The 20,900-nt window shown below is 52.7% G+C and overlaps 1 protein-coding gene across 1 annotated transcript in view; it reads left to right on the top strand.

The window, feature by feature from the left end:
* The first annotated feature begins 9,867 nt into the window (after window positions 1–9,867).
* FAM222A (family with sequence similarity 222 member A) overlaps window positions 9,868–20,900 on the top strand; it is a 56,745-nt gene continuing 45,712 nt past the window's right edge. The window contains exon 1 of the mRNA XM_016125041.2: window positions 9,868–10,907. The gene's annotated coding sequence lies outside the window, so the exon portion shown is untranslated. The remainder of the gene's footprint in view (window positions 10,908–20,900) is intronic.

A 20,900-nucleotide genomic window follows, 5' to 3' on the forward strand; every position in this document is an offset into this window, starting at 1 on the left:
CCTGCTCCAGGCAAGGTGCACACTCTCCATACCTGCGTGGAGGCTCTACCTAGGGACTTCCATGCCTGTCCTCACAGATGCCACTTACTCATTTCCAGGAGGCAGAGTGATAATAGAATGGGAACCCAAGGGAGAGAAGGGGAGGGAGAATCATCCTGGAAAAGTTTAAATCAATTAACTCCCTTCCAGAAAACAGGCTGGGAAATGTAATGGCAAAATAATGACGTTTCTCCACAGGATTAAATGACATAGACCAGGACCCAGTGAGAAATCGGGGAGGCAGGCTCAGGAGCCCAATCTATGACAGCCTGTGTGGCCTTAAGCAAGTCTTGTTTCCTTTTCTGAGCCTGAGTTTCCCCATCTGTATAAGAGGAGGCTTGGGCTAGCATCAAGGATGGCCAGCGGATGTCATACCTCCTGTCCCTCTCTTTTCCTTTGCCCATGCAGGCATTGCTAATTGATTGCAGCATTGTTCTCACTGAGCCCAGGTGGACTAGCAAAACCAATCAAAGCCTGAACTCTAGGAACTCCCTCCAGAAGGGTTAGAGTTAGCACAGAGGCACCAGACTGGGTTTAGATGGCTTGCAAGTCTGCCTCTAGCATGGCATCAATATTCATCAGGGGCGTTATCACTGCTGTGATAGACTGAGTCCAGCATAGCACTTACGGCAATGATTAACATTTACTTGAGTGTTAGCTGTGGGCCAGGCACTGTTCTAAATGTTTCCATATACTGACTCATTAAAACTTCATAACCACTAAATACGGCAGTTACTATGATTATCGTGCTTATTTTGTAGAAGAGAAAACCAAAGTCCAGAGAGAAGAAATGATTTGGCCCAAGATCACACAGCTATAAGTGGGGTCAGGATTAGAACTCATGCCCCTGTCTCACCTGAACCCCAGCAGTCCGGATGGGGCGACATGACTCTTTTTTAATTGGAAGTCTGGGGAAGAGAATCACCCTTTCTCCTCACCAAGCTCTGTGTCACGTGTATCACACATGTTATCAGTTTGGAACTATAATTATCCTCATTTTCCAGATGGGAAAACTAAAGCTAAAGGGGACCTGCCCAAGGTCACAGGGCTGGTCAGTGGCTTGGTGGGGTGAGGCGGCACTGTCTTCCCACCTGCCGCTCTCCCTGCAGGAATGGTGCCCATTTACCCTGGAATCTCCAGTGCCTCGCCCAGGGCCTAGCACACTAGAGTCATGGAATGAATGAATGAATGAATGAATGAGACAGCTAGTACGAGTGCCAGGGTTAGGGTACACACTATCCCTTCCATCATCAGCCCTCCAACCTCTAAGCTGAATCCCTATCCCTCGATGACCCACCTGCCCCAGATGGGTGACCCCTCCCCTCTGCTCACAGCCCCAGATGACCCCAAAGGCTTCTGGTCAGGGCCCAAATCCATCATTCTTGAGTGGTCTGTCCCAGCACTGCCTCTCTCAATCCATCTTCCCACCAGAGCTAGAGAGAAGGGGGTGGTGTTGCGACGGAGGGGTGGCCCCACTCCAGGAAAGTCTTGGTTCCATTAAAGTCTTCTCCTGTGTCCCCTATCACCTCCCAAACAGCCACTCCCTGCCTGCAGAACACTTTGGCCAAATACCTTGGAACCTAACATATAAGACAGACAAAGGCAGAGGGCTCTGGCTGGAGGATGCAGGATGTGAGGGAGTCTTGCCTGGTGTCTAACTCACCCTCTTGGCCTGCCAGCAGCCCCCAGGGTGGAGACCCCTAGAAAACCATCAGAAAACCACAGAAGTAAACTCTGCCCTAGGGGTCAGGAGATCTGAATTGGAATTCCTGTCCAGCCTCTGGCTCTCAGTGGGACCTGGAGGAAGTCCTTTCCCCTTTCCGAACCTCAGTTTCCACATCTGCAACATGACAGGATTGAGCCCAGTGGTTTTCAAACCTTATTGTTGGAACAGTGGAAACCCTTCTTCAAATTAAATCCACGCTGAACTCCAGTATGAAAAAGAGTTGAAACCGAATGGGCTCTAGTTGAAGTTGGTGAGGTGGGATAGAGTATGGACCCCAGAGCTCTCTCTTTCCCAGCTCCCTTTGTCCACCCCCACCACAGCTAGTGGTCCCTGGCACAACTTCCTCAAACCCTAAGGTTCCTAGAAAATTTTTGAAAATCCAGGCATAGCGATTATGTTTCAAGCATTTTATTATGAAACATTTTGAACGTACAGCAAAATTGAAAGATATTTACAGTAGACACCATGTGGATTCTACCCTTAATATTTTACTATACTTATTTTATCAAATAAGGACACCCTCTCAGCTCTGCAAAATTCCGTGATTCAGAGAGGGCCGTGCTGGGGGTCTGGGTCTTCTCCAGGAAGCCCTGTGAATTCGTTGTGATGGCAACATCAGCTGCTACAACAAATGGACCGTGGAAGCTTAGTGGTGACATTCAACAGAAGTTTATTGCTTGCCTAACAGCTCAGAGCCTGTGTTGTTGGTCAACATGTGAGCAACTGTCCTCCACAAGTGGTTTAGGGACCCAGGCTCCATCCATCTTTGGCCGTGCCCTGATCCAGAAGGCTCAATCATCTTCCTTGAGGCAGAAGGGAACGCTCACAGAGAAGAAGCATATTCACTTCTTACAGCATACTTGCTCATATTTCACTGGCAAAAGCTATTCATACAGCCATGGCTGGAAATATAGTCCCTGGCTACATAGCCCAGCTAGACTCTGCTTCCTGGTATTTATTCCATCCCATGGGAGGGGGTATGAATTTCAGTGGTGAGTCGGCTGCCTCTGCTATACCCAGTGTGGCTGGAAGTCCCCACAATCATCCTAAACCATCCTAGCCATCCCCTGGTCTCCACGCTACCAATGACAGATCACAGGTAGCCTAGTCAGCTTTCCACAGGAGTTTAGCTTTATTCGACAAACATGTATTGAGCTATTACTGTATATTTGGACTCTCCCAAGCCTTAACTATACAAAGATGAAGAAGACCAGGCTCCTATCTTTAAGACCCTTCCAATAAATGCAACGAACAGCTCTTTCCTCTTGAACCTCCCCTCCCTGAGAAAAGCCCATAAGATTTTCCATTTTGTGAGGGTGGGTGGGTCTGACGTTGGAATGCTGGAGGAGAAATCTGATTTGATAAATCTTTCCTAGGTACCTTCTGTGTTCCCAGAACATCCACGTGGTTGAGCTCACTTTATTCTTCCTTCACTCTTACAGAGGCACTTTCCCCATTTTATATAAGGGAATAAATGCCAAGGCTCGGAGTAGTAAACTGACTTGCCTAAGGTCGCACAGCTAGTGGTAGAGCTAGGATTTGAACCCTAATATTGCTTCCTAGTTCCCTGCTCTTTTCTGCTCCGTGAAGGTGTTTCCTGGAATCTGTAATCGGAGAGAGAGAGACACAGAGGGTTAGCTTCCTGACACAGGCCCTAAGCTAGGGGCTTCGCGTGTCCCTTCATTTCTTCCTCCCTGCACCCATGAAGTTGGTACTGTTTTTCTTGCCATTTTAAAAAACAGGAAAGCAAGGCTCAGAGAGGTGAAGCGACTGACCCAAAATTGCACAGCCAGTTTGGTTTCATACCCTGCTCTGTTTGACCTCATCGGGGCACATCTAATGTATGGGTGAGTTTTATGGCTAAACAGAGAGGCAGTGAGATTGTTCCTTGTCGTGAGAAAGACTTAAGAGACAAAGGGATGCGTTCTCCATTAACAATGGCGTGAACATATTTTAAGGCAATGGAATGGCGTCTCAGAAATAATGATTTACAAAACGGCTGTAGACAGCTGAGCAGATCCTTTCCCTTCTGGATCCCAGCCAGAAAGGGGCTCTGGGGCAAGGGCGGAGGCACCTTCCTGGAGCTCTCTGGATCTGAGCCAGGGGAGGGAGCCCGAGGCGACTGGGCAGGAAGCATGGACCCAGCCTATCAATGACGAAGGGCCCAATCAATGCTATCTCCCCAGGCCATGCCTGGCCAGACATTGATTTCTGCTGCTGTTGTTAACTCCCTGTTTATGTAACGCCTGAACTTTGCACAACTGAACCGTTTCATGTGCAGAAGAGGGCCTGTTGCCATGAAAACCAGGCTGCACATGACAGCCAGGATGCGGCAGAATCCCTGTTTTATTGGCCTGTGCTGAATGTATTTTAACCTTGATAAGTCAATAACTTTTTGTACAAGAGGAGATCTGCCAGGCAGGCTTGGGAGGGCTTGCTGGCCTTTCCAGGCCAGAGGGGAGGCAGGGCAGGCTGGGTTTAATCCCTGGAAATCTCCCTGCCACTCAGAGCCTGGGAGAACCACAGCTAGCCGAGAGCAGAGATGACCTTGGCGGGGGTGGGGGTGGGGGATTTTGCAGGACCACTCCCACTTCCAATGTACTGTTTAAGGCTGCTAGCTAAGTCAAAAACCCTCTACTGCAAAGAGACCACAGCAGGGTTAAAATCTGTCCCATGCACTTAGGAGGTGTATGCCACCTTGAGCAAAGCCACTGACCCCAGCCTCAGGTTTCACATATGTAACACACACCAGTGGTTCCTCTTCATGAGCTGATTGCGAGGTTTACAGATCCCGTATGAGATCTGGGGTGTTGCCTGGTTCATAGCGGAGATTCACTAGATAGATGTTATTATCGTTGTTCTTGCTATATTTTATAATAATAAGCATTGATTATATTTGTAGAGCCCATTAGGCTTTTGGAAATGTTATATTATTTTCTCGTTACAGTCCTTGAGATAGGCAGGCCTAGGGTAGATAGTCCCAACTTTCAGATGAGGAAACATGCCCAGGGAAGTTGGCTGACTTGTCTAGGAGGCCGCATGACAAGATGGTGGCACTGACTGAAGGAACCAAGCCTGCAGACTCCCATTCTAACTCCATTCTAACTCTCACTGACTCCATTCCCAGGGATAGCCCCCTATTGCTAGTTCCTCAACACCCAATCCTAGACCCATGGCGGACGCCACTAACTGCACTCTTTCAGTTCTGAGCCTGAGTGAGGCCTCAGAATCCCCCTCAAGACAGAGCTAGTGTTTGAGATGAGACTCATCTGGAACTGCGTACCCCCCAAAGAGTTCTGGGTTCAAGGACCACCTCTGGCCTAAGCTTACTACATGACTTCGGGTAAGTGCCTTCCCTTCTCCGGGCCTCTTGATCCCCAGTGGTGAAACAAGGAGGACGTTCCATGGTTCCCAGGTTCTCTGACAGATCTCCCAGGCAGGAGGGTCTCCCACCACTTACTGGTTCCTGTCCCAACAACACAGGCCCATAAACCTACTCTGTATCAGTGATTATGCAAGATGCTGGGGACACAGCAGTGAAGATGATGACAAAGAGTCTTTCTCCTCCCAGAGATTACAGTCTAGACAGGGGGGCCGGGGGGGGTGGCGCGGCAGGGGGGGGGGGCGGATAGGCAGAAAATACATCAACCCACGAGTGCTCAGGGAGTAGCCAACATTATTAAGTGCTGGAAATGGAAAAGCAAAAAGAAGGTGCTCTGGGGAGAATAACCTCAGATAGTGCAGTCAGGGAGGACTTCTCTGAGGAGGTGGCACTTGAGCTGAGACCTAAAGTAAAATAATGGGCCAAGCGTGTGAAGAGAAGAAGGAAGAGTGTTCTGGGCAGAGGGAACAGCTTGTGCAAAAGCCTCGAGGTGGAAAACAGTTTGGAACTTTCAAGCAGCCAAGAGGCCAAAGTAGCTAGAGGGGTGTGAGGGTGAGGTGTGGTTGGGGAGCTTGGCAGGGGTCAGTCTCTGGGGCTACCTGGTCCTCCTCAGCCTCCTTCCTCTGTTCCTCTGGCCTCCTAGCTCCATCCCCCTAGGCCCGCTCCAGAGAGAAGCTCTAGGTACTGGGGGCAGGGCTGGGTGAATAACAAGGTTACATGTGCTTCTTCTTTTCCCTTTTCTCCAGGAGAAGCATAAAGAGCTCTTTCTTTTCTGCTTATTAATAGCTCTGATTAAATTATCTCTGAAAAATCTACGTGGTATGCACCAATGGGGGCTCGGCTCCCTCCAGGCTCTGGCCTAGATTACGGCAACGAGGGCAGGTGAGGCAATTGGGGGCTGGGAAGAGAGGCTGGGGCAGGCCTGCTCCCCCAACCAGAATAAAGGTTTAGTATCTGCCTCTCTGCTTCCCTCTCCAGCCTCATCTCAGCCTCCGACCCACATATACTCTTGGGACATTCACAGCTCTCTTGCTCTGGACATCAGGCCTTTGCAGCAGCAATTCCCTCTACCAGGAGCACTCTTCCCTCACCTCTACCCTTGGCTACTTCCTGTTCACATTTCACAGGCAGCCGATCAGGGTTTCTACCATCACTAGCTGGGTCAGGCAGGGCCCTGTTCTGGGCTTTTCCCTTGCCTATTACTCTGGATGATTACTGCTAGTTGTCTTCTCTGTCCCCCATGAAACTCGAGTTTTGTGAAGCCAAGGACTATGTCTGGGTCACTGCTGAATCCTCAGTGGCTGGCACAGGGAAGGTCCTTAGGAAATGATGAATGAATGAATGAATGAACAAATAGAGTTACAAGGGAATGATCAAGCCTCAGTGAGTGAGGGCATGACTAACCTTACATAAGTGGGAGGGTAGAAGCAAGAGTTCCAAGTTCCAGGCCCCTCACAAGTGGTAGTTAACCCTACTTCACAGGCAGGGAAAACTGAGGCACAGAGCAAATGAGTTACATGGCTAGTAACCTGAAGAATCAGGATTCAAACCCAGTAAGTCTGATTCCCCTTCCTTCTCTTCTTTCTGCTTTGCCTACAAGAAAACAAAACAAAAACCTAGGCCACATTCATTCATTGATTCAGAGATTAATTCAACAAACTTTTATTGGGTGCTGACTGTATGCCAGGCCTGTGTGGGGGATAAAGTGGTTCAGATGCAGCCCCTGCCCTACAGAGCCCTCAGGTTGGTGGGCAACACTAACAAAAAATAAGTAGGCCATTGCAACACAGACTGGGTACATCTATGAAGGGGGAAGCACTCCAGCCTGGAAGGTGGCAGTCAAGAAAGTCTTCTTAGAAGAGGTGGCAACCTAGCTGAAATCTGAAAGAGGAGCAAGAATCAACTCCCTGGAGGAAGATATTCTAGGTGGAGGGGACAGCTTGGGCAATGACCTGGGAGCCCAGGAGACACATGGGAGAATGTGTGGGTATTTCAGCACGGCTGGTGTGTAGGGGGCATACATGGGCAGTGAGAAACGAGGTGCTCTCTGTCTCCCAGTTTCTTCAGGGCCTCTTAGACCCCTGGCTGGAGCCAGCGTTCAGGAGCTGGCCTGCCTGGTAGTTCTGTAGACCGTGGCAAATCCATCTTGACACTGTCTCCATTCACATAATGCAGAGTTATTGGACACGACCAAGAGCAAGGGGAGGCTGGGAGCAGGGGGAAATGAAGGCCTGATCTCAGGGATATGGGCATGTGTGGGGTGGTGTGAGGTGATGGGCACTATGAGTGCTTGTGGGGGAGACATAAGTGAAGTCCAGAGACCGAGCATCTAGTGGGCAAGGAGGAGGTACGTGGAAGTCACCTCTGCACCTACATAGCTACCTTTGAGTCTGCTGCTGCCTGAAATCCCACCATTAGCGCATTGTAGACTTGTAGGCTTCAGAGATGGTAGGGCATTTGAGATCTTCTAAACCCTTGACTGTAAAATGGAATCACATGGGAAACTTTGGAAACCACTGAGGCCAGGAGGGGGTGCCAGCTCCTGAGTCTAATAGGTTGGGTTATGAGCCCCACCCTCCATTTTATAGTAGAGAAAACTGAGGTCCTTAGAGGAAAAGTAACTTGCCCTCAAGGTCACACCCAGTCAATTAGTGGCTGGCACTGAGTGCAATAAATCAAGGTCAGGGGCACTGGTATTTGGGACCTGGTTCTGTCATTGTATGACCTTGTGCAAATCATGCAGCCTTCCTCCGCCGTAAGAGGTGGGTAATAATCGAACAGACCTCACAGGATTGCTCTGAGGGTTAAAGGAGATAGAAATATAGATATAAATAGCTCTGAGCACTGCCCAGCCCATAGTTGGTGTCAAGTCATGGTAACCTACAGTGGAGAAAAAAATCCCAAACTTTAGAAAAGCTATGGTGTGGCCTGCGGCCTTCTTCCCCCCTTCCTGCCTTCTCTTTCTTCCCAGGGTTTTGGTCATCGTGGTCTCTCGTCCTGCAACTGGCTTGAGTGTGCCACACATTCTCCCCACCTATCTATGCCCAGGGTCCACCCAGTACATTGTCCAGCCAACCCACCCTGATGTCACTGACAGTTCAAGAGGCTGGCTGCCCAGGTGAAGCAGCTGGCAGCAGGATCAAGTTTCCAGGTAAATCCCCACTCCATCCCAACTCCCCAGGGGTCGGGTGGGGCTGTAGGGAGAACCAAAGCTGAACACCAAAGCCCTGGGAACCACGCTCATGGCGGCTGCTCAGCAGCCTGAAACAGGGCCAGCTCCTGCCCTAGATAAGGTGGCAGGTGGCCTACTTGGGTTGGCCCTGGAGCTCCCCTGTGGGTGCTTCTCCTAGGTTCTGGGTAGAAGTGGGCTGGCTCCTGGAAGTAGGCCAGGGCCGTCTATAGTGAGCTCATCCCACTAAGTAAATTCACCAGGGTCTCCAAAGCTCTCCACTTCTTGATAACCAGAGATGGTATTTATTGAGCACTTACTGTGTTCTGAGTCCTTTCCATGCAATAACTCACTTTGGCCTCACAGCAATCCTGTAAGATAGGAATCATTAAACACAGACAAGAAACTGAGGCACAGAGTTATGAAGTTAAACGTTCAAGGCCAACGGTTAGCAAAGACAGGGTTGGATCTCCACCCACAGGGGACTCCAGTGTGTGTGGGTGGTGTGCACATGGACATAGCCTAAGGGTGGAGGGAGTTTTGGATGCTGCTTTGCATTTTTTGTAGGGATCCTGAGGTCTTTCCTGGAAAGCTGGCTCCCCAGCTTGCTGTGTGATGGATGCTTGACAACTGAGGGAATTGTTCCTCCCAGGACTCAATTTTCCAGCTGTCAAATGGGACTGCTAAATGGGCCACCCATGAGCTCTCAGGTAGACCAAATGAGGACCTATGAAGCTGCTTAGAAAGTGAAAGGCAAGGTACGGTATACTTTAGTAGATTCAAAATTTGGACCCAAGGGATACTGTGCCTCGATTTCCCCATCTGTTAAATGGAGGAGAATACCTGTGCCTGCCTCCCATGTTCGTCCTGAAGATTCCATGAGGTAGAGCTTCTCAAGAGCTCAGCATGGTGTCTGGTTATATAGTTAGTGCTCCAGAGATCTCAACTGTGATGCCAAAAATCTATCACTGCCAGAAATATGCCTTGGGGAAAAGTACTCTAAGATAGAGTGTCATGTCATATCTCTTGACTCGATTTCCTCTATACGTTGGGAATATAATAATAGTATCTACCATATCAGTTTTCACATCTGTAAAATGTGTGTGTGTGTGAAGATAGTGTTAGCTTATTTTATTTATTATTTTTAACAATTTGCTACCAAATATGTGCTCAATAAATGATACTGGTTTTCCCACCCTTGGCACCCGACAAAGGGACTACAAGTACCAGAATGCCTTACATCCCCAGTCGGGGCCCCTCCGCCCGGCGCTGGCGCGCGGCATACGGGGAGTTGCAGTCCTCCCGGGGCTGGCCCCTCCTCGCCCCAGCTTGGGGGAGGAGGTTGGAGAGCCGCCCTGCCGGCCTTTGAATTTTGCCGCGAAAAGCGCGCGTGGCGGCACCTGACCACGCCCCCAGCAGGACGCGGCGCCGCGTCACCCTGGTAACCGCCTCTTGGCCGTCGCTGATTGGGCTGGACCGCAGAGCGGGCGGGGAGCAAGACGCCGCGGCGGCTGCCGGCGCTCGTGCCTGTCAGTCGGGCCGGAGCGGAGCAGCGGGCAAGACAGCCGGGCCGGCGGCTATGAGAAGAGGCTGCGCTAGCTAGCCGGGGAAAGCAAAGAGCCGGCCCGCCACCTGCGGGTCGCGGCGCGAGGCGCCCGGGCCTGAGGCTAGGCGAGGTGCCGGCGCGCACCAGGCGGCGCGAGGCTGAGGGCCCGGGAGCCCTTGCTCGCTGTGCGGGGCCATGGGCGCGTGAGAGCCCGGCTCGCGCCGTCCCTACTACGCCTCGTGAGCTCGCACGCCCGGTACACTGTCCTCCGGGCCGTCCTCGCGTCCTCCCTGCTCCACCTGGACCAGTTATTTTTCGGCGCCGAGGCCCCCGGGGCTGCATCTGAGCCTCTGCAGCCCGCTGCCGCCGCCTTGGCTGCCACCGCTCTCCTGCTTCCCCTCCCCCCACTCCCGGGGCTCGGAGCAGGAGGAGGAGGGGCCGGTGCATTCTTGCCGCGGCTCTTTGCAACCTGCGGGGGCCGGTGCATACCCTGCGAGGCGCCCGGGCCGCTGCAGGCGCGTGCAACCCCAAAGGAGACGACCCCCCAACGCCCCCGGGCAAACCCGGGGACTGCAAGCTGCCAGCGGGCGGTCGAGCGAGAGGAAGCAACAAAGACAGGCTGCAGTCGGCGAGAGGGGCCGCGGCCGCCAGGATCCCAGTGTGGGCGAAGAGGGCGCCCCGGGGAGTAGCGCACCGCCGAGCTGCAGCCTTGAGCGGAACCCCGAGGGGAGACGCAGCGCCTCCCGCCGGACGCGGTGAGCACAGGCCTGGGCGACGATGCGCAGCCTGAGCGCCCGCGCGGCCCGGGTCCCGGGCGGGCGCGACCCCCGTTAAGCCGACAGACCCTTCACTCCCGACTTCGGACGGCGCGGGACGGCGCCTGGGTCGCCCTAACCGACAGCGTCCCTTCCTACCCAGAGAGAGGTATTGGCCCCCAAGAGGGGCTTCCTCAGGCAATCCCTGCCACCTCTGCATGGCTGCAACCCTGCGAGCGGGGAGTCGTCGCCGCTGAGACCTGGTGCCCTCCGACAGCCTGGCTGATCTGGTGAGTTCCGCAGGGCGGGGTTCCGGGTTGGAGCTGGTGCACCCCCTGGTGTAGGGGCAGCCGGATTGGAAATGAAGGGGCCCTGGGCTTTTGGGGACACTGAAGCAGCAGTGCTTCTTGACCGCCCCCTTCCTTCCCACACACAACTTGTCTAGACTCGCCAGCTGGCCAGAATGGAGGTTGCGGGCCCGTTGTGGGGACTCTGCTGGGCCCCGAGGTGCACATATGTCAGAGGCCACCCCACCCCTAAAGCGGGGTAGCGGCTCCATGTTACCAAAATTCCTCGGAAACTCCGCGTCTTGGAGTGTTTGAGGAGTAGAACACCCAGGATGGGACAGCTTGGGGTTTTCTCAAGTAGCCTTTGAGATGTTTAAGGGACATCAGCTCTGAGTGGTATATGGAGCCCCGTGGATGGATGCATGTGGCTGGCCGCTTTTGAGGTTTGTGCTCTCTGAGGCTAAATCATAACAGGGTCCCCTATGACTGCGTTCTGACAAAAAACTCACAGAGAGAGCGGGTGCCCAGTGGGGGCTCGAGGTGATGTCACTACCAGGCCTCTGATGCCACTGGTGTTGCCGTGGTGATGGAACTTGCCTTGACCCAAGGCTGGAGGGGGCAGGGCTGGATGCCTTTGGGTAGTGGAGGGATGAAGGCAGACTCCCTCCACCCCAACTACAGTCCTCTGACCTAAATCCCCAGCACCCTGATGAAGTGGGGGAGGGAGGCAGCTCCAGCTGTCCCTTCTGATACTCCTCCCCCAAAGGACAGGTGTTCAGCTTTGGACATATAGCCTGGCAGTGCCTGGAACCTTAGGATTCTCAAACAGAACAACTTTCTGCTTTCAAAAGAGATACAAAGACCACCTCCCTGAAACCCACCAAACACCCAGCAGGCCTAAGTTCCCCAAAGGGTCCCCAAAGAACTGTGGGCTCCCTGCCTTAAAATAGGCTACTTTTGCTTAGGAAAATGTGGCTGCCCCAACCCCAGCCAGGAAAGGTGCAGAGGAGCTGCTGCTTGCTGCCCCTCAAGTTCAGGGGTTCCTCTGCTCTTTAACGCCAAGATGAGAGGCCTTGGCCAGTCCTGAACTCCTGATTGCCCCACTCCTTTTGGTGTTTTAGATGATTTGACAAGCTCCATGTGGCACTCATTAAGTGAATGGAGAGCGAGTCAGGCCCATCAGTGCCAAGGTCTGAATAAAGCGTGTCTCTGCCAAGGGGCCAGCTTTGATGGAGGTCAGGCACTAGCCCTCTCCTCCCCACCCCACCCCAGCACTAGCCCTGTTTCTTGTGAAGGCCCAGAGAGCCCTCAGGCAGCATCCTGCCGCTGGCTCTTTGATTCCTCTTCTAAGGTCCTTTCTGCCATTGTCGATGTGGGTGAAACTGCTGTGATCACATTTCTAGGAAAAGGTTGGAGAACTGTGTCATTGCTTCAGCGGTGTGGGGTGGGGTGAGAGCAGAGGGGAGTGTATGTCAGGTCATGATGAGAAGCCAGGTCCCATTTCTATGCAGCGAGCATTTTTTCTGTTCTACCAGGCTCTCTAGCTAGATTAACAGGTCAATAAATATCAGTGGAGCTGCTTTTGGGGGCTTGGCAGGGAGATGATATTTCCAGCTGAAATGGTGTTGTTAAACACTCAGGCTTCCAAGGATAGAGGAGCAATAGCAGATGGGGGGAGAAGTGGGAGAGGTGGGCAGAAGGGCTGTTTGCGCTGCCTCTCGATGCTTCCCAGTTTAGAAACAAACTCAAGTGTGCGCCAGAGATCCACAAACACAGGCAGTTGGAGGTCCTTCGTGGAGTATTTACACTTCCACAGCCAAGGCTGTCAGAATTGGGCGATTCCTTCTGTTTCCCTCCCTGGGCTTGGCAATAGCACCAGGAGACGCGCAGGATGGAGTGCCAGCTTACCCAGCGTCTTCCTACATGTCAGGCATTTTATAGGATCTCAGTTACAACTTGCAGTGGCTCATGTGCTGGGGCCCATTATACAGATTAGGAAACTGAGGCTCGGGCAGAGGAAGTGATGGGCTGCAAGGTGCTCAGCCCGGCAACCACAAAGGTTCAGCCGTGAATTGTACTGGCTCCAGAGTCCCCAGGTTTTCCTACCCCCTCACATGGGTAGAAAGGAGGCACCCCCACTTGTTGGGCAGGGTTCCTACAAGGGCCAGACTCTGGCTATGGAGGGAGTCTGGCCTCATCCGGATACCTTGCCACACTGAAACCCAGGTTGGAATACTGCTTCCCTTTTACCTATAGAACAGGTCGAACAGAGTAGTTACTTCTGTCCTGGCCTTGTGAGCAGCCTGCTCCCCTAATCCCCCATACCTTTCTCCAGCCCTGAGGGAAGGAAAGTATGGCTTGAAACCTGCCTGCCAGGAAAGGTTGAGAGCCAGCCCTAGGCTACTTGTCATCTGCCCCCATGGCCTTACCTGGGGTGGGTTGGGAGGCCAGCCCCAGCCGTCTCAGGGACTGCCTTGGTAGACACCCAGCTGGTGGGGAAGACAAGAATGTAGATGGGGCAAGGGCATCTTTAGTAGATCAGGAAAGGCCCTATAGGAATAGTACCATGTCCGTCTTAGGACAAATAGGGATCCACCAGGCAGAAGAGTGGAAAGAGTGTTCTGGGTAGTGGGAGTGGCCAGGTAGCACGCTTTGGAGTGCTAGGGTGTGCTCAATGAGGGGAAGAGGTAGCCCTGGGGTGGCTGTGTCCTGGAGGCTTAGGTAAGTGGGGGAGGTTAAAGCAGGGGAGAGGATCCAGTTAGGGCTTCCTTGACAACGATAGTCACCCCTGTGGGTCAGCATGGGGGAAGGCCTTCTCAGCTCTCTGGCCAGTCCCTTCTCAAGGTTAGCTCTCCATCCCCCACCCTCAGTAATCCTTATCACTTGTCTAATTCCATGTAAGCTCGCCCATCCCCTATTCCCTCTGAGCTTCACATTTGCTCTGGAAGGGGGCTGGGCTGGGTTACTTAATAACCCCCAGTGATGGAGTAGGTCCACCCGTTTGTTGGCTGTGTGACTTTGGGTGAGTAGCTTTGCCTTTCTGAGCCTCAGTTTCCTCATCTGAGAAGGAACTGATAATAGCACCCACTACCCAGGATGTGGTAAAGATTCAGTGAGGGCTTAGAGCAGGTAGTGACATACAGTAAGCACTCGATAAATGCACATTCTTGTGGCCTCATCCTCAGAACAAGGCCTTGAATGGCTCTCCCAGTCCCTCTTAGAGCCAAAGATGAAAGACCTCAGGGCAGTTCTTGGACCCCCACCCTTCCAAATGCCTCTGCCGGGTCTCCCACCCACCTACCCAGGGCACCCCACACGGTGAACACACGTGGCTCCAATCTGAGCTCCCGATGGGACACCAGGGTCTGGCCAGGAGGCCAGAGGTTAGGGCCCCTCCCCAACCTCTCTCCTGCCCCTTCTGCCTTCCAATCCCTCACAAACCGGAGGAAGCTAGCGGAGCCACTCATATTCATGAACCGTAATTCAATCAGGCAGCGATTCCTCTGGGCTCGGAGTGGGGGTGAGAATGAGGAGGCACGCACAAAAGGGCCGCTTTATTACCTCCCGCGGGCCGGGAATTGCTGCTCTCCCCTAGCAGCGGCCGGAGCCGCCTTTATTGTGTTAACCCATTTGCGTGTCAAGAGCTATTGTGCGCTTTCTCTGCCTGTGCGGGGCGGGCTGCGGGAGGAGGGCTGCTCGCGGGCCGGTCACCTCCGCCGGGCGCCGCCCACCGCCCTGATTGGTTGCTAAGTGATTTGCATCCAAGGTAATCACTTTTATCTCAGAAGGATGTCGACTATAATTATAAGCTACTGACATCTTTTGAAATCTGCCTAATGACTATTTTAGTTTGCATGGGTTGGGGGTGGGGAGGGGGATTCTGGAGGCTGGAGGTAGGGAGGAATCTGGAAGGGGGATGGATTCCTTCCACCTGGACCACTGATCCGTTAGTTGAGAAATTTCTGAGTGCCTACTGCGTGCCTCGAACAAAAGAGGGTGTAGAGACGGAGATTTTGCATTCCCATGGGCAGTATTAGTGCCATTTCAGAGATGGGGAAGTAGAGGCACTGAGGATTAAGCCACCTGCCCAGAATTGCACACTCAATAAGCTAGACTCCAGTTGGAACCTTAGTCTCTCGGACCCCCAAATTCCTGTGCTGACCACCGAGTGGGATGCAGACAGAAATAATAATGGTAATCAATCCTGGGTAGAGGTCACCCTCACTGGTACCTCCCAGGGCTTATGTTATAAGCCTAAGAAATGCAGGGACTGTAACTACCCCATTTTGCCATGGAGAAAATAGGCACAGAGAGGTTATGTCACTGCCCAAAGTCACACAGCCAGGGAGTGGCAGAAGTATGAGGTCTGTCAGTAGCCAAAAGTGGGATTCTGGCTCCCGCCTCCTCAACCCCCTTGTGGTTCCACTTGGTAAACACCTGACATCAGCCTGGGCCAGGACATCCTGCTGGTCCCTCTCTGGGTGGCAAAGCCCTAAGGAATCAGATGGCCCACAGCCTCCATTAGGAATTAGATGAGTCTGCAATTAACTCGGATTCTGGACAGAGCCTGATCAGGTCTGGAGGAGAGACATCAAGAAGGGAGAAACTGCAGCTGGCCACGAAGGGCTTCCCGATGGGGGGGTGGTGGGGCGGTGGGTGGCGGTGTTTGTTCTGGGCTCTGAAGACTGAGTGGAACTGCCCAGCATGAAGTGAATGAAGATGTCACTGGCAGAGGAAGTTTGAAAACCAAGGGGAACAACCAGGAAGGGCAGGGGAAGCTTGTAAGATGGTGGAGATCAAAGGGAGACAAACTAGGAGGGTGTATAGGGACTTGAGTATGATTAGGGTGGGACCTGGGCTCCTTTACTCTCACTGGCTGTGTGTGCTCAAATTTTCTTGCAGGCTTTGGGTGGGATGAGCTTGAGTGTGCTGAGTGCTATAGTCAGCTTGACTGAGCCTTTCAGAGCTGGATGGGCCAGGCTCAGGTTCTCGGCCCCCCCAGCAAACCAGCATCCCGAATATAGCAGCTGTTTGGGGCCCTGGGAGCTCCTACCATTGTGCAGAGGGCACAGGGAACAAAAGGCTGAGAGGTCAGGGGGTAAGGCCAAGGTAGGCTGTGAACAGGCTTGCGGGGATGGGGACTTAATGACATAGAACTTAATGACCCAGAGTCTGTGGGTGGGGGGACCTCCCTTGGAGGAGGGAGAGAAAGGGGAGGAGGAGGGCAGTCCAGAAGCCAGCTATCTGCTCTAGGATTTGATGCCAGGGCAGGGGAAGCTTTCCTACAAGGCCCAGGTCAGAGCTTGGCATTGAGGGAGGCAGAGGTGGCAGGGCCTTCTGGCCTGCAGTCTCCAAGCCTAAATCTGGGACTTGGCCCAGCCCCTCAGCATCTGCGTGACCTCAGTCTCCTCATCTGTCAGATGAGCCCAGGGTCCACTTTGGAGGGCAGCTGTGAGGCTTGGCAGTAACTGATAGCAAGAGAGCAGTAAACAGGAACTGCTATTTTTGTTCTTAATTCATCCATTCATTCAGAGAGATTCATTTCTCCGTGCCAGGCTCCCTGCCAGGTGCTGGGGACACAGATGATCAAGCCCAGTTGCCTTGAAAGGTGGTGAGGCCTCCAGGACACCATCACAGTACAGTGGCTAGTCACCACAATACAAGAATTCACAGTCTGCAGGCATTGTGCCAGGAGCAAGGGGACAGCAGGAAACAAGCCAGATATGGCCATTCGGGGCCCCCATTCTCTCAGAGTATGCTAGGAAATTAGAGGTGGAAATTTATACTTCCGACTGGGGTAGCCAGGGAGAGTTCCCTGGAGGTGGAGGCACTTCGGATTGCTGGCTTTGGGGGCTTCTGTCTAAACACCTTTGCTTATTGTGGGAATCATAGGACATTGTTGGCATCTGCTAGGTGCCAGACTGGGCTTCTGGTTTACGCATTTTGTTCTCATTTAATTCTCATATAGTTCTGAGAAGGGTGTTTTCATCCCTGTTGTGTAAATGAAAAAACAGAGGCTCGATGAGGTGAAGCGACAGCCCCAGGCTACATGGCAGGTCAACAGAACCCCCTTCATTATCCACACAAACTTTTGCCTTTCTCTGCCTGTGAGGGCACTGAGTTGGGTGGGGCTGTTATAGGAGGATCCTTGCAAAAGGGCTGAGGGACCCAGTTCTCAGCCAGCTATTGCCTTTATGAGCTACAAGACCTGGAACTGGTCATCCCCCTACCCCCACCCCAGCCAGGCCTCAGCTGTGTCCTCTGTAAAATGTCAAGGATGGCGAAGCTGTGGCAGGTCTGGCTTTCCTTACACAGCTGTGCCCTTGGCAGACATTGCCAATCAATTGCTGCCCTCTTCCCCTGCTGAGTTCTTCTCCTGACCTTGGGTTCTTTCCAGGGCTGTGGGCAGGCAGCACCAATCAATCAGTGGGGTTCTTTCCGAGGCTCTACAATCTAATAGCTAAAGCCCTCTTGCCTGCCTGGCCTGGATGAGCTCAGGGGTCCCGCTGGCCCTTCTCTGTGTGCTTCAGAGGACCAGGCTGTCAGAGCGAGGGATTCTGGGGGATCTTTTCTGAAGATATGGGTTTTTAGCCACAAGAGCTATGGAAGCGTGAGAGTCTGTTACCTTCCTCTGTCTCCCAGAGAGAGCTGTGTCCCAGGCCATGCAGTCCAGCACATGCTCATTTCAAGTGCTCTGGGCAGATTCCAGATACTTTCAGTCTAGATAATAATAACAGCATTCACTGAGCTCTTCCTGGGAGCTAGGTCCTTCAGGGGCAACCTCTCATTCATCATTCTGCAGGACACCTCTAAGATGAACTCTTAGCCCATTTCAGAGATGAGGAAACCAAAGCTCAGTGGTTAAGCACTTGCTGAGTAGCTGAGCTGGCAATCACACCTAGGTCTCGAAGTGCACAGCCTTGAGCAGGGCTGAGAGTGACAGATAGGAAAGCCTTTCTGGAGGAAGTGTCTTTAAAGGCTGGTTGACTTCCGACAGGCAGTGATGGGCCTTCTAGGAAAGGGAAGGGGGCCCTACTAGGTGGGGGCAACAACATGAGAAGCAGCTCAGAGGCAGGCAGGCAGCAAGAATGTTTAGATTGAGGGACTAGTTTGTGGCTGGATGTGGCTGGAAAGTGGAAAGAGGCCATGGAGGAAGCCAGGGCTGGTCTTGGCATTTGGGCTTTGCCTCCCTGGAGTAGAGGGAGCTGTGGCAGCTCTTTGAGCAGAGGAGCAATCCAGTCCTGTCTAAGTGTATTTATTCAATATTCCCATGAACCCAGGGTGAGGTCAGCTTGTGCTTGGGGTGACCCCTGGTCTTCTGGAAGCTTTAGCCTAGAACAGTGCCTGGTATACAGTAGGAGGGTATCCAATAAATGTTTTTTGAATGAATTAATGAATGCTCATTGGACTGAAATGCTCAGCTGCGAGGAGGAGAGGCCAAAGTCTGTCTGTCTAGGAAAAATTGAATACCAGGTCTGGGGTGAGGCAAGGGGAAGGAGCCAGATAGGTACCTGGGGCAGACACTTCCCTCCAAGGACTCCCAACCCTGTTGCCTGTCCCCAAGACCTCTCTTAGACCTTCCTAAAGGGCTTTCCCTGCTTTGCTTTCACGCCTGGCGGGCAGCCTAGACTCAGAGCTTGGGGGGATAAAAGATGAAGGTTCATGACCATTTTTTAACTCAATAAAGGGAGAGACAAGCTGCAGGCTGCAGGCCGGAGATATAATTAGTTCGCAGCAGTAGCGCTTTCTTGATTTAGCTTCTGAGAGAACAAGACAAGGATGTTATACCCAATTAGCAGTAACATCCAGTCGGAGCCTCAATAGGTGAGATAACAAGCTATTTTTATGACTTTTCTTTCCCTGCTTGGAGGGGGCGGGGGAAGCGGGTATCAAGGCCTTATTTCTTTTCATCAGGGAACAATTATTAGCGATCTCAGGATTTCCCCAAGCCAAATGATGCATTTTTAAACCCAAACAAGCAAACATCCCAGGGTGGCAGGCTGGCATTTTAAGCCCAGGAGTAGTAGAAGGGGTACAGGCCCCTCAGCCCCATCCTGGAAGCCCTCTGAAAAGGCTCCCAAATGCAGAGAGCCAATTGGTATGGGAAGGGGAAGCCCAGGCCCTTGTGATGTTCTCAATGGCTGCCTTGATTTCCCTACCTGCGTCAAGGAGGCAGGCCCAATTCCCCCAGGGATGAGAAAGGAGCCAGTTCTGGCCTTTGGCAGCTGCTCCTGGCACCATCCTAGATCCTTTCTGCCAAATGGACCAGAGGTTCTGACTCCTCAGCTTTGAACCTGCCATTGTACTCTACCTGCTGGACCCCCATTGTGGCTCACTGCCTGTCTACCCTTCTGCCTGTTCTGGGTCCTAAACCCAGTCTCTGGCAGGGTCTGAGCAGTGATTAGCTCCACTCTATCCACCCTCATTACCCTCTGCCCCCCGCCAGGGTACCCAGTACTGGCCAAGTCTCTGCTGGGCAGGAAAGCCCTGCCAAGCCCCACCCCAACTGCCTGGCCACCCTCCGACTCTGGGCGAGGGCTGGGGAATGCCCAGAGAGGGAGCTGGCAAGGCTGTCTCGATACCCCCATCAGCTCGGGCCCCAAGCCCAGAGCAGGTTCCTGGGCCTCTGCCCATCCTGCAGCATCTGGCCCCACCCTACCCCGAGTCCCATCTCCCTGTCAGTGTGGAGCCCCACGTTCGTGGTTCAGACAACTGACAAATCCAGCCATGCAAAGTGGGAGTTTAATTGCAAACAGTTTTTATGGATCATGGGCCCATCTGTGCCACCATATGCAAAAGAAGAAAAAATCCCCATTAAAAAAAAAAAAATTTCTCCCTGCCCCACCCTCCCAAACTGACTCCAAAAGAAACAGTTGCCAGGGTTTTTCTGGCTGGAGAGCCAAGCACAGAGCTGGAAACTTCCCTGGGGACTTCCTGCAGGGTGGGCCTGGCAAAGTCAAAGGGTCAGGTGGGGCAGGCGTAAGAGAGCCCATGAGGCCTGACTGCTGAGGAGGCTACTGCCTCAGTAAACTGCCAGCCTTAGAACCTGCACCCACTAGCTTCTCTCTCGACTCTGTCCTTTGCACATGCCATGCAGCTGTTGAACCCGCTGTCTTTTCCCAGCCACGTTGCTGGTGCTATTTGCATAGCCTGTAAAGCAGGACTTGGCGTGAAGTGGGCATTGCACAGTGTTGATGGAAATGTGGGAATGAGTGTGTTTTGTGGCCCATAGTTGAGGCACTTCTTCTATTTCTAGCCTAGGAAAAGGACCCCATGAGGGTTCGAGATATTCTCAGTGACTGCCTTGATTACCCTACCTGTTTCAAAGAGACTGGGCAATTTCCCCATGAGGCTACCCAGGCTCACAGACTTTTCCCCAGGGTCCAGTCTTCTTGCCGTGGTGCCTGGCTTGAAGATGAATTTCACCCAAGGGTTAGCCTACTCCATTTCTCAGAAAGGGCTTCCACCTGGGGCCTGAGTGGGCTGCTTATCGGGGTCCTGAAAGGACCCACCTCTGAGGCAGCCTGCCAGTGTTCAAATGTCACGCCACCTCATCCCAGTGACTTCAGACTGTCGTTTCTCCCCGTTCCTCAGTTTCTTCGAATGAGGATAAGTTGATGGGATACTGCATGTGAAGTGCTATATTAATCTCATGTCTGTTCCCCAAGGGAGACTCTTGCTTTGTTTGCTGATATCTTCCCAGCTTCCAAATAAGGACATTGATGTTTGTTGAATGAATGAATGAATGAATGAATGAGTGAATGAATGAATGATGGATGTGTGAGGTATTAGGAGGACTCTCCAGGGAGGGAATAAGACACAGCCTCTTGGCTTGCCGGCAGTTCAGGGTTTTTACACCTTTTCTGTTAGAGTTTAGAAATCACCATGCAACCTGTAGTGATTCTGAACTCCATTCTACCGATGAGGAAAACTAACTTAGAGAGATCAAGGGATTCTCCCAAGGTCACGCAGCTGGAAAGAGGCCAGAGCCGGGAC

The sequence above is a fragment of the Rousettus aegyptiacus genome, unplaced genomic scaffold, assembly GCF_014176215.1.
Source record: "Rousettus aegyptiacus isolate mRouAeg1 unplaced genomic scaffold, mRouAeg1.p scaffold_m13_p_5, whole genome shotgun sequence".
Taxonomy (NCBI): domain Eukaryota; kingdom Metazoa; phylum Chordata; class Mammalia; order Chiroptera; family Pteropodidae; genus Rousettus; species Rousettus aegyptiacus.